General features: G+C 45.5%; 1 pseudogene; it reads right to left on the bottom strand.

Moving 5' to 3' along the window:
• Positions 1 to 7,596: 7,596 nt before the first annotated feature.
• On the bottom strand, positions 7,597 to 8,304 carry LOC118704594 (annotated as a pseudogene).
• Between the last annotated feature and the right edge of the window lie 7,427 nt (positions 8,305 to 15,731).

Raw genomic sequence — 15,731 nt, 5'->3', positions numbered from 1 at the left:
GAAACCAACTTGAATGTGTGAGCAGAGCAAGCCCAGCACCATTTGGCAGCAGCACTATGTCACTGCCACCTTCATCTCCAAAGCGTCTATCTAAATAAACCTGGAGTGAAATAAATCACATTCCTGACTGTGATATTGACAGCCGAAATATTACATAAAATGCTGGCATGAAGGAGAGTTGGTTGCTATCCTCGGATTCTGTTAATGTCATGAGAATCTTGGTGAAGCTTCAAGAGAACAGAGGACAAACAAAACATAAATTTAACGGTGCTTTTATCTTTTATTGGTCTTGGCATCCCACCCATGAACATTTGTCCACCATATATGACCGTGACCTTAGATATTTTAAATCATGTATGGGTGTAGAATTGAAATACTATCCCAGTGCTGGATGTCTGTTTTTAAAAAAATGTGTATAAAGATTCATCTTGTATTCTTTTTTTCTAATGCTTTTAATTTATATTTAGAGAGAGAGAGGAAGGAACAGAGATAGAAAGATAGAAACATTGATGAGAGAGGAACGTCATCAATTGGCTGCCTCCTGTATGCTCCCTACTGGGGATCAATCCCAAAACCCTGGCATGTGCCCTGACTGGGAATCAAATAGGCGACTGCTTGGTTCCTGGGTTACTGCATAACCACTGAGCCACATTAGCTGGGCTATCCTGTATTCTTGAATGATATATTGTTGACAGTGTTCCAAAATGCTTCAGGCTTTGAGGAAAGGGCCAACTACAGAAAAAACAGGGCTCAAGGCCTGAAGATAGATGCCAGTCACAAATTCCCTGGATGGAGATCCATATGCAGGGACATAATCGTGCCATGGGACCATGATTTTGACGCCATGTTGCTCTACCAACTGTGCTGGTTCAACTCTGGGGAATAGCACAGGCGCCATCCATCTGAGTCGGGTGATAGTTTCCTTGGTGTAAGTGAACTTATCTAATGGAAATCACTACAGACAATTAGAATTTCAAGAAAATTCTATATTTTCATTCATTTCCTTTCTCTTGGGCAGCCCATTTGTTCTTGATGATGATTCAAATCACTTTCCTTATTCAGTTGGAAAAACCGACTTGAGAAGCACAACTCATAAAATACTACTGCCAGGATTCTGGGAGATCCTGCCCCTGGTCAAATTGTAATGAACCTAGTTATCATAAAAAATCTCTGTATACCAAAGTTACAGCCAACCCTTCTCCCTGACCACCGATAATTCAAGTCTCCTCGGATAAGCAACAAAACCATACAAAGTTTGTTGACGTGGCATTTGATCTTTACCAACACCTACCTGTTAAAGAAAACCTTGTGGGGGTAGAGAATGAGAATACATTTGGTAACCGGATGTTCAGTGGGAACTACCGTGTTTCCCCGAAAATAAGACATCCTCTGAAAATAAGACCTAGCGCAACTTTTGGAGAAAAAATTAATATAAGACACTGTCTTATTTTCGGGGAAACGGTATTGTGTGTGTGTGTGTATATATATATATATATATATATATATATATATATATATATATATATATATATATTTTATTGATTTTTCACAGAGAGGAAGGGAGAGAGATAGAGAGCTAGAAACATTGATGAGAGAGAAACATTGACCAGCTGCCTCCTGCACACCCCCCACCGGGGATGTGGCCGCAATCAGTGTACATGCCCCTGACTGGAATCGAACCGGGGACCCTTCAGTCTGCAGGCTGATGCTCTATCCACTGAACCAAACCGGTTTCAGCTAAAAATACATTTTATTGATTTTTTTACAGAGAGGAAGGGAGAGGGAGAGAGTTAAAAACATCGATGAGGGAGGGAGGGGGAGAGAGAGAAAGAGAGAGAGAGAGAGAGAGAGAGAGAGAGAGCGAGAGAGAGAAACATCAATCAGTTGCCTCCTACACACCCCCTACTGGGGACGTTGCCCGCAACCAAGGTGCATGCCCTTGACCGGAATCAAACCTGGGACCCTTCAGTCTGCAGGCTGACGCTCTATCCACCGAACGTCATTCCAAACAAGGTGCAGGGCTCGCAAAGGAGCGTTCCCTTAACCTCGCCCTTGCCATGAGGTGTGAGAGAGCTGAAGTGGAGGCTGAGGAGACTGCTGTGATTAGAGAAGAGCTCCTGTAGAGGAGCTGTGGGTCCTAAGAGGCCCCTCCCCTGTCCCCTGCCCCCTCCCGTGGTGACACAGAGGGCGAAGGGGGCTTTGCTCTCACCTTAGGTCTGGCGAGAGGCTCTTGGGGCAGACCGCTCAGAGGGCTCAGCATGTGTCCCTTGCTGTTGGGGGAACACCATGGACTGGCGCCTGCCTCATGCCTGAGCAATCTGAAGGGCCAGCGTTGGCAAAAGTGTCCCGGACACAGGGTAGGAAGGAGGGTGAGGAAGTAGTTTACTCCCACGGACGACAAGCCCAAGGGACTGAGACAGCGTGGGCTTGACTTTGATCCTCCCCGACACGACGGCTTGGAAAGCCAAGCAGAAAGAAGCCAGAGGTTTGCCTCCAGGTGCCCAGAGCCCCGGGGGCGGGGGAGGGGAGGGACAGAATCTAAGGCAACTAGTCAGAGGCAAAACACCAACTTGCCTGTGTCAGGGAAATGGGTGGTTCTGACAAACCCATAGAAGTGCCCAGGAGAGAAAGTGTCACTGGAAATACCTGCCATGGCCAGAGGGAGCGATGGCAGCTGGAGCCCCCAGGCCTTTCTGGCCCTGTCTCCCCCGTTTAGTCCTGGAGGCGTTGGGCAGCCTAGTGAGAGTGCGAGGTGGGAGAGGCTCAGGCTGGGAGAGATCAGAGGAAGCGTGCCATGACTCCCCCTTGCCTCCGAAGTATGGAGTTTTGCATTTTTACACTGCTCCAGACAAATTAACTATACTTATATAACACTGTTTTTTTTGTTGTTGTTTGTTTGTTTTGTTTTTGTTTTGTTTTGTGTGTGTGTGTGTGTGTGTGTGTGTGCACACGTGTGTTTACTAACAGTAGCTAGAGGCCTTTTTATTATTTAAGGGTGACCTAAAAAAAGTTACAGGACTTATGAATTAATCCATCCAAGGGCCAGAAGACAACTGGCCCCTCAGAGCAGGCTTGAACAGGCATGAGAGCAGGGAAGAAAGCTGTGTTCTGATTATGCCATGAGTCCCGCTGGGTCAATAGATCAGCTCTCCATTCCAACGTAATGCATTCCATGTTATATCTTAAAACTTCTGAGGGGTCTCATTCTGTCATCAGACCTGATTTACAAGTGAGTGATATGTATCAAGAACCCCCTGCATGTGTATGTAAGCTATAACTTAAGCTTTCCAATAAGAAAGTTGGAAGTAAGGGCTCTGATTTAAAAGATCCAAAGGGACCCTGCAGCGAAGGTGATAGTATGATCCCTATATTACAGGGGATGTAACTGAAGAATAGAAAACAACTTTATAGAGTGTTTGAGTTCATTAACTATGATAATATTTGGAATGCTTGGCATAAAGTGTGATACTTATAAATGCTAAAGATTACTATTCATGTAAAAACATAAAAATTAAAAGATCCACATGAATCTAAGTGTTGGTTTAACCTTCAATTAAATAGTTAGCTGTTACAGCTTCCTCCCCACTAAAGGTCTGGGATTGGACAAAAGGTCTCTTTCAGTCAGAAAATTCTGTTTTTGAAAAGACTACAGCCACATATCGCATGTTCTAGATCGAGGGCCTATAATCCTTCAGAATCTGCTCTGCTGGCCCTTATCCCTCAGCCAGCACAGCTGGTGCCAGAGTACTGTGCTTTGGTCAACACCGGGCTGAAGTTGCTACAGTCACCTTGGTGACAGTTTCCATATTATGCAATGGGCATCCCCAAGCACTTTCTTATATTCTCTTGAGTGCTAGGTGTGATCAGCGCTCTCTCCTCCCCGCCATAGGAGAGCAGAGTTGCAAAGAGGTCTGTGACTGGTGCTCAGACGGAGAGCCTCAAATAATCGCCAGATTCTGTGTTCTGAAATTCATGGAACCCCAGTCCCCTAGTTGAACCACGAGATTGTTCTTTGGTGCAAGAGAGTCAGCCAAGGGAGTGTGCACAGTTTTGATTTCAATCAATTCCCTCTCTTTGGACCTTTTGCCAACATGCAGTAAGTTTATGGAAGGCATCCATTTTTACTTGATAAAAAAAACAACAAACTTCTAATCAGAGAGCAGAAGATGAATAATTTTATAGTATCACATTCTTTTTGTTATAAATGTCGGTTTTGAGGAATTTGGATCATTCTCACTCAGTCTTTTAAAGCTCTAGCTAGGAGATGTTGCTTCAGCCCTACAATCTTGCTGCTCCACTCTGCTGTCTGCCTCATCAGCTGTCCAGCCTCTGATGCCTACCCTGTGGTAGTTGTTAAGTATCTATAATAATAAATGTATGATATGCTAATTAGACCAGACAGCCAGACCACCTTCCGGACGTCCTTCCAGATGACCTTTTGGACGACCATGCTATGACACTCACTGGTGCCAGGCCAGCCAAGGCGGGTGGGATGCAATTGTTTAGGGGCCTGGCCAGTGCCCCATGATTGCCCTGCAGGGGGAAGCCCAGGCCGGTGTCTGGCAGGGTGATTGATCAATCAGGGGGCTCCACAATTGCCCCTAAAGAGGGAGGCCCAGGCTACTCCATGGTGGTGCTGCAGCAGGTGGGTGGGGCCTCCCTCTGGGGGAGCAATCCATTACAGAGCCCTGGCTGGGTGGACAGGGCCTAACTCTTTGGGGTGATCAATCGCAGGGCTCCCAGACTGTGAGAGGGCACAGGTCGGATGAGGGACCCTCCGCCCCTCAGTGCACGAATTTCATGCGCTGGGCCTCTAGTTTTAAATATCATCCCTGGACAGAAGCTCAACTTCTCTCTGCCCAAATATCTTTTTTTTTAATCTTTTGTAATTTAGATCCTCTCTATCTCCATCACTATCTCTGTCTCTGTCTCTATTGTTATCGCTATTGCTGTCTCTTCCTCTCCTCCAACCCCACTCTCTTATAAGATGAAGGTCCTCATTTTATTTCTAAGCCTCTAATTCTACCGGTTGTTATTCTTCCCTTGGTCCTCTCCCAAGACGCTTCCTCTTAAGAGCAATCTCTCCTTGCCACGTGTCTCTTCCCCTTAGCCTACAAACATGGGCATATTTCATCCTAAAAACATCTTTCAGAGCTCCTGCTTTCTCGGGCAATTTCCTATTTCATTACTTTCCTTCTCTTTAGTGAGAAATTTATCAAAAACATAGTTTTCACTTGCCACCTCCTCTTTTTTCTGGCCTTTGATTTACTTTCAGCCCCAGCAATCTGGATTCTACACTTACTCTGTCCAAAATGCTCCCTTGGAGATCCACAAGGAATGACCTTCCAGCACCAAGTTCCACTGACTGCTGTATGGAATCCTACTCCACCCTTCCGTCTTCCTGGAAACTCAAGGACCCTTTCCTTTGTGGGATGTCATCACAACCTCCTGGATTTCCTTCTTGAAAAAAAAAATTTTTTTTAATTGATTTCAGACATGAAGGGAGAGGGAGAGAGATAGATCAAAGCATCATTGATCGACTGCCTCCTGCATGCTCCCCACCGGGGATCAAACCCACAACCCGGGCATGTGTTCTGACTGGGAATGGAACCATGACCTCCTGGTTCATAGGTTGATGCTCAAGCACTGAGCCACACAGGCCAGGCTGGATTCCCTTCTTCCTCTCTGTCCACTTCCTCATATATTCCTTCACAGGAATACCCTGGACGGGGATGTGGTCCTTAGTATCTTGCTCTTGGTCCTCTCTCTTCAAAAACCCTGGTCTCTTGCCCGGCTGCTTTGTTCACCTTAGTAACCCGGTCACCTTAGATATCGCAGTATCTTAGCACAGTTCCTGACACACAAAACAGGCTCTTAATTTTTTTGCTTATGGTGTTGCAAAAGCACTCAAAAAGCTGAGGCTGCCTCCTTGCTAACAAAAACCTATTTTTACTTCCAGGCTATTTGTTTCCTTTTCCAACATCTTATCCTGCCCTTTCTCCTAAAGACTGCCTCCACCTTCATTTGAACCACATTGCCCCTTGACAGAAGGTAATTACTAACAAACCTTGGGTTGTTCATTTCTAAAGAACAGATCCCTGTCCTGGATGGTTGTTCAGTGGTTAGAGCATCAGCCCAAGGACGACCAAAGGATTGTGGGTTTGATTCTCTGTCAAGGGTACTTGGTTGCAGGTTCCCTAGCCAAAGTAGGGGTACGTGGGAAGCAACCAAGCAATCTCTCTCTCTCACATTGATGTTTCTCTTCCTCTCTTTCGCCCATTCCTCCCTCCCTTCTACTCTTTCTAGAAATCAATGGGAAAAATATTTTCCGGTGAGGATTTAAAAAAAAATTAAAGAACAGGTCCTGAGAGCCAGGCCCTGCAGCCTCAGGTCACAGCTGCCACTGCATGCGTGTATCAAATTTTTATGTATAGCTCCACACTACATATGCACACTTAATTATCTCCCTCACCTTTTGCTTCTTCAAATGCACCAGTGGAAAGGTAAGCAACCAGCACTACCGCCTGGCGGTCTCTGCCCCTGTCCTCTACAGCCCCTCTCTCCACAGTGACACCTCCAACCTCCCCTCGGGCAGCCCTTTCCAGCTCGCAGAGCTCTGAGCCTTGAAGAGGCAGGCTGGCCCCGTCCTCTCTCTGGGGGTGCTGACTGGACCTCTCCGTGGCTGTCCTTTGTTAACAGCGTTTGTCACTATAGATACACTATTTGAAAGTAACAGAGCCATCCTTGTTTGAAAGCACTCTACGTTGCTTTCACTGGCTCAGTTTGCTCTCCCCACAATGGTGAGTGAGCGAGGCCACATTTAAGGTCAGGACTCCACAAGCACAGCTTTACAAGAGGCCGTTCTGCGTTATAAATAGGCATGCCAGGCCCCCACATATTGGGGAGGAGGAGGTCCCTGCGGTAGTCAAGCCAAGCCAATTCAATTACATTCCACCCAACAACCTGCTGTCCGGCAACTGCGTTTGTCCAAGATGGTTTTTGGACCACCCGCTGGTTGTGTCACCTTGAGCCAGCCAGATTCTCTGGGTGTCAGCTACAAAAGTGAAGCCTTGGATGTAAGGTGATCTAGCTCTATGGACTACGGTTTTAGATGCAGAGTCACCCACGCAGAGTGGATTCGAGCCAGGTCACCATGGGATCCCTTGTCCTTCCCCATGACCAGGTTCTCATAGATGAAACCTGATCAGAAATAATATTAAGAGCAGCTTTGGCTGATGGATTCAGGCTTCTAACAGGGAAAGGGGAGGGACGTCATGGCTGCAGACCACTAGTCACTGTCATTTTGACAGAGGGGTGGGCCTGGTCGGCTCTTTTTTAGACTGCAATTTGGTGGCTATTGCATCCTGTGGAACTCTGCCCAAATCACCCACCCGGGAGTGTGGGAACAATCCTACCCCCTGGCCATTCCCAACGTTGGCAGACTAGAGCAGTAAAACCGAGGCCTTGTTCTATAACAGCAGCTCTACCCATATTCATAAAATATCTATATCTACCTATCTATCTACTTAATATTAGAAAGTATTAATTAATGTAACCTCTCCATTTTTTTTTTGACTGTCCTAAATTATTTATCAGGTAAGAATTTTACAAACATTACTTACATTAGCGGTAACAGTGGAGCTGGAGAGTATTGCACCTTCTCCAAGCTGCAGGGCGAGAACCACCAATGGTGTGATGGAACTTGTGGCCCTTCCCAAGGCCACGGCTCTTGCGGCCCGCAGATGTCAGCCCTCGCATCTCCCGGTGCCTGTGGACTGCTTTGGTGGTCCGCTGGATGTCAGGATTTCTTCTGAGAGCCTCATGGGATGGACCAATGAGAATAACCTCAAAGCATTTGTACGTGGAATCTTCACCAACCCAGTAAGAATTCAGGACTCTCAGAGCCCCACAGTGGCATCCAGCTCACATCCAGCCATAGACTGAAGACTTCGAGCAAACTTTAGCTGGTTAACAGCGTGATGGACAGGTTGCCATAGGTTGCACCCTTAAGAACAGGGTGTTTGCAGCCACATGGTGCACATAAATGCGATATATGACATAATCTTGCTTGGCCTTGTAGCCTAGTCTACGTGCTTTGTCTGGCTGGGGGGTGGGGGGATGGGTGGGAGAGGGGTGTGTTGGTGGAGGCCCTGTGCAGCACAGAGAGCTGGCAGTGATGCCAGCAGCACACCCAGAGAAGGAAGTGCATTACATCCGACTGCTTCTTCCTCCATAGCTCCTGGATGTACTTGTAAGCGCCCATCTTGGTTTACCTGATGGCTGCAGCCAGACAGAAGGAAGAGCCCAACCTTCCCCATCTTATGGAATTCTCTCTCATTTGCTCCTGAGGACTTGTCATCACCCTAGACCAGCGTTTTTCAACCGCTGTTCCGCGGCACACTAGAGATGTTGCCTGGTGTGCCATAGGTGCAGACAAGACAAGAATTTTATAATTTTTCACTATTTTGTTTACTTAATATTTCATAATAAAGTAATTATAAAATACTTTGTTTGTGTTTATTTGATTCCTATTCAAGAGAATTACTTTTTATATAGTCAATATAGGCACAGAGTTAAATTTATTAACATTTTCTAATGGTGGTGTGCCTCGTGATTTTTTTCATGAAACAAGTGTGCCTTTGCCCAAAAAAGGTTGAAAAACACTGCCCTAGACACATAGACAAGAGTCACCCATTTCAGAAACAAACAAAAAGAACACCGAGATTGCAAATCCTGTTATTAAGTCTACCTATAAAACAGGGGATTCAGGTGAATATTTATAGAGTCAGTCTCCCCTCACTACTGTGGGGATGGAAAAGAGGAGGAGGGGGCAAGACAATGAGGACAGAAGATTTTAAGTCTGAGAAACTCCAAGCTTCTTCCAGAGGAAGACTCATTTCTCATCAACACCAGGAGGCCTTCAAGTCTGTGCCCAGTACCTGAGGTCCATCACTGACAGCGATCGCCACATGCCTGTCCATTCTTCGGCCAGTGACGCTTGCCTTTCCGATGACCTCCTCATGTGGACAACAGTGCTTGACCGAGGTGGGACTCCACATACTTCGAAAAGTAATGGTGGAATGAAAGGGCAGCTGGTGCCCCTGACCAACGTGAGAAGACTCGGAGCAGTTTGAATTCCCCCATTGAGCCTCATGGTGGAACGAATGGTTCTTATTACACACACACACACACACACACACACACACACTCACACACACACACACACACACACACACACACACACACACACACACACACACTCACACACACACACATACACACACACACACACACACACACACACACACACACACACACACACACGTGTGCTCGCGCGCACATTCCCTGGACTCCTCCATTTCCCTTGCACTACTGTCATTCAACCTATCATTATTTACAACTGGTCTCCCTATACCCACTCCTGTCTCCCTCAATCCAACAGCAGCCGGAGTGGTTACAATAAATACTCTTTACAGACCATTTCCTTCTTCAGTGGCTTCTCAATGAACTAAGAATAAAACCCTATCACCTTCCCACTGCCTACAAGGCACACTGTGGCCTGGGGTTTGGACACCACCTCAGCCTTACCCAGGTTCCACACCCAGCTTCCATCCCCCGCTCAGCTTGTCTCGGGGATCTTGGCCTTCTGCACCCACAGGCTAGAAGAGACCAAAGTCCTTCTCCTTCCTTGTAAGGCTTTTGCACGAACTTGGAAAGTTCTTTCCTCTGCTATTCGTATGATTGCTCTGTTTCTTTGGCCAAGTCTCAGCTTAATTGTTTCCTGCCTGTTCTAAAACAGTTGCTGCTTTTATTCTCTATCTCATCACCCTGCTAATTTCCTTCACAGTACTTACCATGATCTGTAATTATCTCATTTATATATCTGTTGACTTATTTATTGTTGCTTTCTCCCAGCAGAATTCAAGCTCAGCAGGATCAGGAGGCAGGCTAGATTGCTCATAGTTTTATCCAAATGTCCAGCTCACTGCCTTGTACATATTAAATATTTATTGATTAAAAGGATGAAAATGAATAAAGGAGGTACCAATATAACACAATTACATGTAATCACACCCATGTATCATAACATCACTCACCCCGTGCTTACTATATGCCAGGCATCATTCTAAACACTTTAATGTGTTAACACGTTTAGTTCTCACCTAACTCCATGAAGTAGGTGTCATTATTATCCCCAGTTTACGGTGAAGGAAACAGAGACGTAGAGTGGTTAAGGAACTCCCTTACGGTTACATGGTGAGCTGAGTGGGGCTGGGGTTGAATCCCAGCATTCTCTCCCCCCAGCCTGCGCTCTTAACCATCTACACTAATGAAAGAGTAATATGCTGATTAGATCAGGAGACCTTCTGGGCATCCTCCTAGAGAAAGCCGGGGGCCTGGCTGGCCCTCCAACAGCCCCCAAACGGCCCTCAGCCCCTTAACCAGGCTGGCCCCACTCCAAACAGAGCCGCCTCTCCAACCAAATGGCAGCATGGCCGGCCTGCAAATCACCCCAGGCACCTCGCCTGGGCCAGCCCTGACCCCAAGGGGATCCCTCCCTGATCTGGGACCCCCTTCCGAGCAGACCAGCCAGCTCAAAAGGGTAATGTGCTAATTAGACCAGATGTCTTTCCAGACAAAGCCATTGTGGTGGGTGGGGCCAAGGCAGAGGTAGTTAGGGCTGATCAAGCCAGCAGGTGAGAGCAGTTAGGGCAATCAGGCTGGCTGGGGTGTCAGTTAAGGGGATCAGGCTGTCAGGGGAGAGCAGTTAGGGGCATCAGGCAGGCAGGCAGGTGAGCGGTTGGGAGCCAGCAGTCGGACATTCCCCCAAGGGATCCCATATTAGAGAGGGTACATGTTGAGCTGTCCTGGAACATCCCCCGCCCCCCGCTTTCATGCATGAATTTCATGCACTAGGCCTCTAGTTATGCTATAAAATCTCTAAACAAACAATAACACATTTAGTACATTTTGAATTTCCTGTTTGTGGAAGGCACCTTTAGCTGCTTACTCAATATCCATCTCTGCTCTCCCTCCTCTTTTTCTTTTCTTTTCTTTTTTTTAAAACATATTTTATTGATTTTTTACAGAGAGGAAGGGAAAGAGATAGAGAGCTAGAAACGTCGATGAGAGAGAAACATCGACCAGCTGCCTCCTGCACACCCCCCACCGGAGATGTACCCACAACCAATGTACATGCCCCTGACCGGAATCGAACCTGGGACCTTTCAGTCCGCAGACCGACGCTCTACCACTGAGCCAAACCGGTTTCGGCCTCCCTCCTCTTTTTCATGCCAACAGAAACTTACTTCATTTCTGGAGAGCAACGCAGCCAGTCCTAGCACTATCTCCACTCCCATTTGCCATTTGCTCCCATTTTCACCTTTTTGCATATAGGGGTGGCATGTGGCCTGGTTCTGTTCCACGAGAGACTAGAAAAAGTCAGCAGGTGGACTTTCTCTTCTAAAGGAGACTGGCAGGAGCTAAGAACTCACTGACACCATTTTCCTACTTGTTGTGTATGTGGACCTGACCCAGGAGCTGCAACAGCCATGCTGAGACTGAGAAGACGAGCGTGAGGCCCGAAGGCCACCGGGCTCAGAGCGACAGACTGGAAACACAGTGAGAACAGGAGTCTGATGATATTGTGGAGCTGCTGGAGCAAATTTGGAACCAACTTCAGATGTCTTGTTATGAGATAATTAAATATCTGTGTGCAATCATCTTTTAAAACAACTTTATTGAGATATAACTTAATTCAGGCATCACAAAATTCACCCATTTAAGCGTACTGTTTTAGCAAATTTACAGAGCTGTGCAATCAACCACTACAATCTAATTTTAGAACACTTCCATCACCTCAAAAAGGTTCCTTGTGCCAATCTGCAGTCAATCCCCATTTAAATTTTTCCATCTGTATAGATTGTTGCTTTTTTGACATTTCATAGAACAGGGTTTTATGTTTAGGGGGGAGCTGAAACTATTCCCAACAGCTTTTCACAGCATGTAGGTACTCAGCTGGAAATGGACCCCACACTGGGGTAACAGCAAAACGAAGGGGAAAGGATAGCCAACAGCATGGGGTAGTGGAAAGAGCCTGCAAGACTAGGAGACCTGCCCTTGGCATTGCCCAGTGGTTAGACTGTTGGCCCATGCACTGGAAGTCTCAGATTCAATTCCTAATCAAGGGCACATATCTGGGATGCAGGTTTGATCCCAGGCCCCAATTGGTATGCGTGCGGGAGGCAACCAATCGATGTGTCTCTCACATTGATGTTTCTCTCTCTCTCTCTCTCTCTCTCTCTCTCTCTCTCTCTCTCTCTCTCTTTCTCCCCCCCCCCTCTAAAAAGCAATGGAAAAAAATATCCTCCAGTGAGGATTAAAAATGATAATAATAATAAATAATAATCAGCCTAAAATAATCCTTAAAAAAAAACTAAAAAAAACCTAGGAGACCCAATTCTGCTCTCTTCTGTTCTCCTGGCCAGCTGTGTGCCTTTGGTTAATTTTTAAACATCTCTGAGTTGATTTTTCTCATCCAGGAGATGAGAGGGTCCAAATAAATAGCTTTTTTAAAACTTTATTTTTATTGTTGACACTATTACAGATGTCCCCATTCATCCCCCTTTGCCTACTTCCACTCAAGTCAATAGCGTTTAAGCTCCCTTCCAAATCTAACATTCTAGATCACGTTCTTAAGAAATAAAGGCAGCATTTGAGCTATTTCAGCTAAAACTCTCCATTGTTCAACTAAAATTGATTACGACTACTTCACCCTTCAATAAATCTAAACAGTTAGTCATGGTAAGGTGCCCAGTTCTACTAACTGGGAGAATTGAGGGTGCTTTGATATATATTCTCCAGGGGTTCATTATGCTCTCTTCTCTCTTACTGTATATGTTTAAAGATTTTCCTTACAAAAAGTTACACATAAAAAGCACTGGTGAGCAAGAAATTTATTCCTGTTTGAGTGCTTAAAAGAAGCTTATTTCTGACTTCCAGACTGATGGCTCTCCGAGGGAAGAGTTGTTTACACAGGTGCAGTGATTGATAGGAGAATATATCATCTTTCTATATAACTGATACATATTTTGTGATATGAGGAAAGATTTTTCATGTATATGATACAGCTGGGCTGAGTACATTTAAAAAATCATCTTTACATCAAATTAGAACCTATAGCTGCCATTTATTGAGCACCTGTTTATCATCATAGTCATCAAAACAGTCCTTAAAGTGAAATACCTTAAATCTTTACACCTTCCCCAGAAGAGATTGTTCCCATTACAAAGGGAAGGAAAACCGAGGCCGGTGAGGGCAGGCTCCATGCCTAGCACAGCGAAGTCCGAGTCACAGCCAGATTCCGGAGCCTCTGCTCTGACCGCTGGGCAGGGGACTTTGGGAGCAGACCCTGCTCCAAGCATGGATGCCGTTTACTGGTGCTGGGTACCCATCCCCCACCTCTTCCAGCATCTCACAATGGTGATCTTCCTCAGAGGGCGTCCAGGGGTCACTGGGCCTGCCCTGCCTCGGGCGGGAGAGCCCAAAGTGCACTCGTTTACATCCCCGTAAAGTGGCCCAAAGCCAGGGATTCACTGTGCAGGTTCAACTCCCTGGCTTTCACTGAGACAAACTGGAGTAATTCACAACCAGAGCTCCCCTGGGGACAGGCCGAGGCGGACACTTCGCCTCAAACGAGCCTTTGCCCAGCTTGCCTCCCACTCCCTGTTCCCCTGCTCCATTCCCTCCCAGCCTCCTAACGCTGGGTCTGGGTCTGGAACCGCTGTCTTTAGGGCTGTGTCTTGGGAGCCCAACCAAAGGCAACTTTTTTTTTTTCTTCCCGATTTAGATGCAAGTTCGTTTCTAATCATTCCACTTATGAGAACCCTTATTTGTATGTGGGTAAGTTGACATAGACGTATATTTACGTACACAATTACATACTTCAGTGATATGAGAAAAGATTTACTGGTAGAAATCTTTTTAGACTGGAAATAGAAATGTTAAAGAATATAGTCTTCTCTGCCACAGCATTAGATACTCTAATAGCAGTGTGCATCAGAATGGGCTTCCAAATGATTATCCGAATATGCATAGGCTCATAGGATTATCTGAATATGAACTGGCACCTTTAACCATAAACGAATGAGAGTTGGGAAGGGGACCTGATAGTGTGGGTTGAAGACAAGAAAGAGAACAGACTTAAAGCCAGGTCCTCGATGCTTCAGGAACAACACAAGGCTTCCCAGTAAGCTCCTTGCTGGAAAGCAGGCCTTGCAGTTACAGAGAATAGAGCCCAACGGTGCTGCATTCCCGGTGAAAGGCGGATTTTAGTTTAGGGCCACGATGTTGCATTATCCACAGGAGAGTGTGATTCCGTATCTAAGCTGGGTAAATTCATAGTCTGGCTCCATGACTTTCTAGCTGTATGACTCTGGCAAGTTACTTCACATCTTTGAGCCTCTATTTCCTATTCTGTAAAATGGGGCAATAATAATAATTATGTGGTTGTTGAAGGAATCACATTAGATCCATGTGTTATATTAGATACCTACAGCACTGGAACATGATAAGAATTTAATAAAGTATCATTATTACTGTTAGGGGAGCTGCAAATTCCCTTCTTTACATGTCTTTAGGAATGACCTTGGTGCTAGAGAGATCCAAGGTATTCTCATGCACTGCTGGGAGCAGGGAACATGTGCATCTTTTAGAAAGAAATATGACAAGTCAAGCACCTTCACCCCACCCCAAACAGTCAGTCTGGGCTTCCACAGCAATGTGTCCTTATTTATGTTACTAGAGGCCCCGTGCACGAAATCTGTGTACAGATAGGGTCCCTAGGCCTGGTCGGCGATCGGGGCTGATCAGGGCCTTCTGGGTGCTGGCCAAGGCCTTCCTTCATTCTGCATTGCCCCTTGTGGTCAGCACATATCATTGCAAGTAATCAAACTCCCGGTCTTCTGGTACAAATTCTGAGGGAACACTTTATATATTAGCCTTTTATATATATAGATATAGATATAGATATAGATATAGATATAGATATAGATATAGATATAGATATAGATATAGATATAGATATAGATATAGATAGATAGCATTCTATGGCGGTATATTCTGATGTTTCTGTTAATGTCTCTCTCCATCACCAGGTAGAGAACTCTTTGAGGGTCAGGACATCATCGTCATCATTATGTCTCTAGCATTTAGCAGCTGAAGCAGTAGATGCTCAGTAAATGTTTGCTAGCGAATAAAAGCAGAGCCTTATTCCAGTAACTGGGCTTGGACAGAATTATCCTAAAAGAATCAAACTAAAAGAAGAAAAGAATTTACATACATATGTCCAACGCAACTATACTTATAATAGCATAAAGAGAGGGAGGGGAGGAGAGAGTGAAGGAGGGAGGGAGGGAGGAAAGAAAGAAAGAAGGAAGGAAGGTAGGAAGAAAGGAAGGAAGGAAGGAAGGAAAAAAGGAAGGAAAAAAGGAAGGAAGGAAGGAAGGAAGGAAGGAAAGGAAGGAAAAGAATAAAAGAGAAACAATGTGAATGTCCACAGCAGCAGAATTTAAGTGATTTAATGCATATCTAACTATTAAAATATTATGGAACCATTAAAGCTTAGAAAGTCTCTGTAGCAACTTGGAAAAATAATTATGAGGCATTGTTAAGTGAAAAAGAAACATTTTATCTGAATGATGACTACAATGTTATGTAACGCATACAAACGA

This window comes from Pipistrellus kuhlii, unplaced genomic scaffold (assembly GCF_014108245.1).
Source record: "Pipistrellus kuhlii isolate mPipKuh1 unplaced genomic scaffold, mPipKuh1.p scaffold_m20_p_1, whole genome shotgun sequence".
In the NCBI taxonomy this organism is placed as follows: domain Eukaryota; kingdom Metazoa; phylum Chordata; class Mammalia; order Chiroptera; family Vespertilionidae; genus Pipistrellus; species Pipistrellus kuhlii.
The sequence above is the reverse complement of the archived record's forward strand: the minus strand, read 5'-3'. Positions and strand labels throughout refer to the sequence as shown.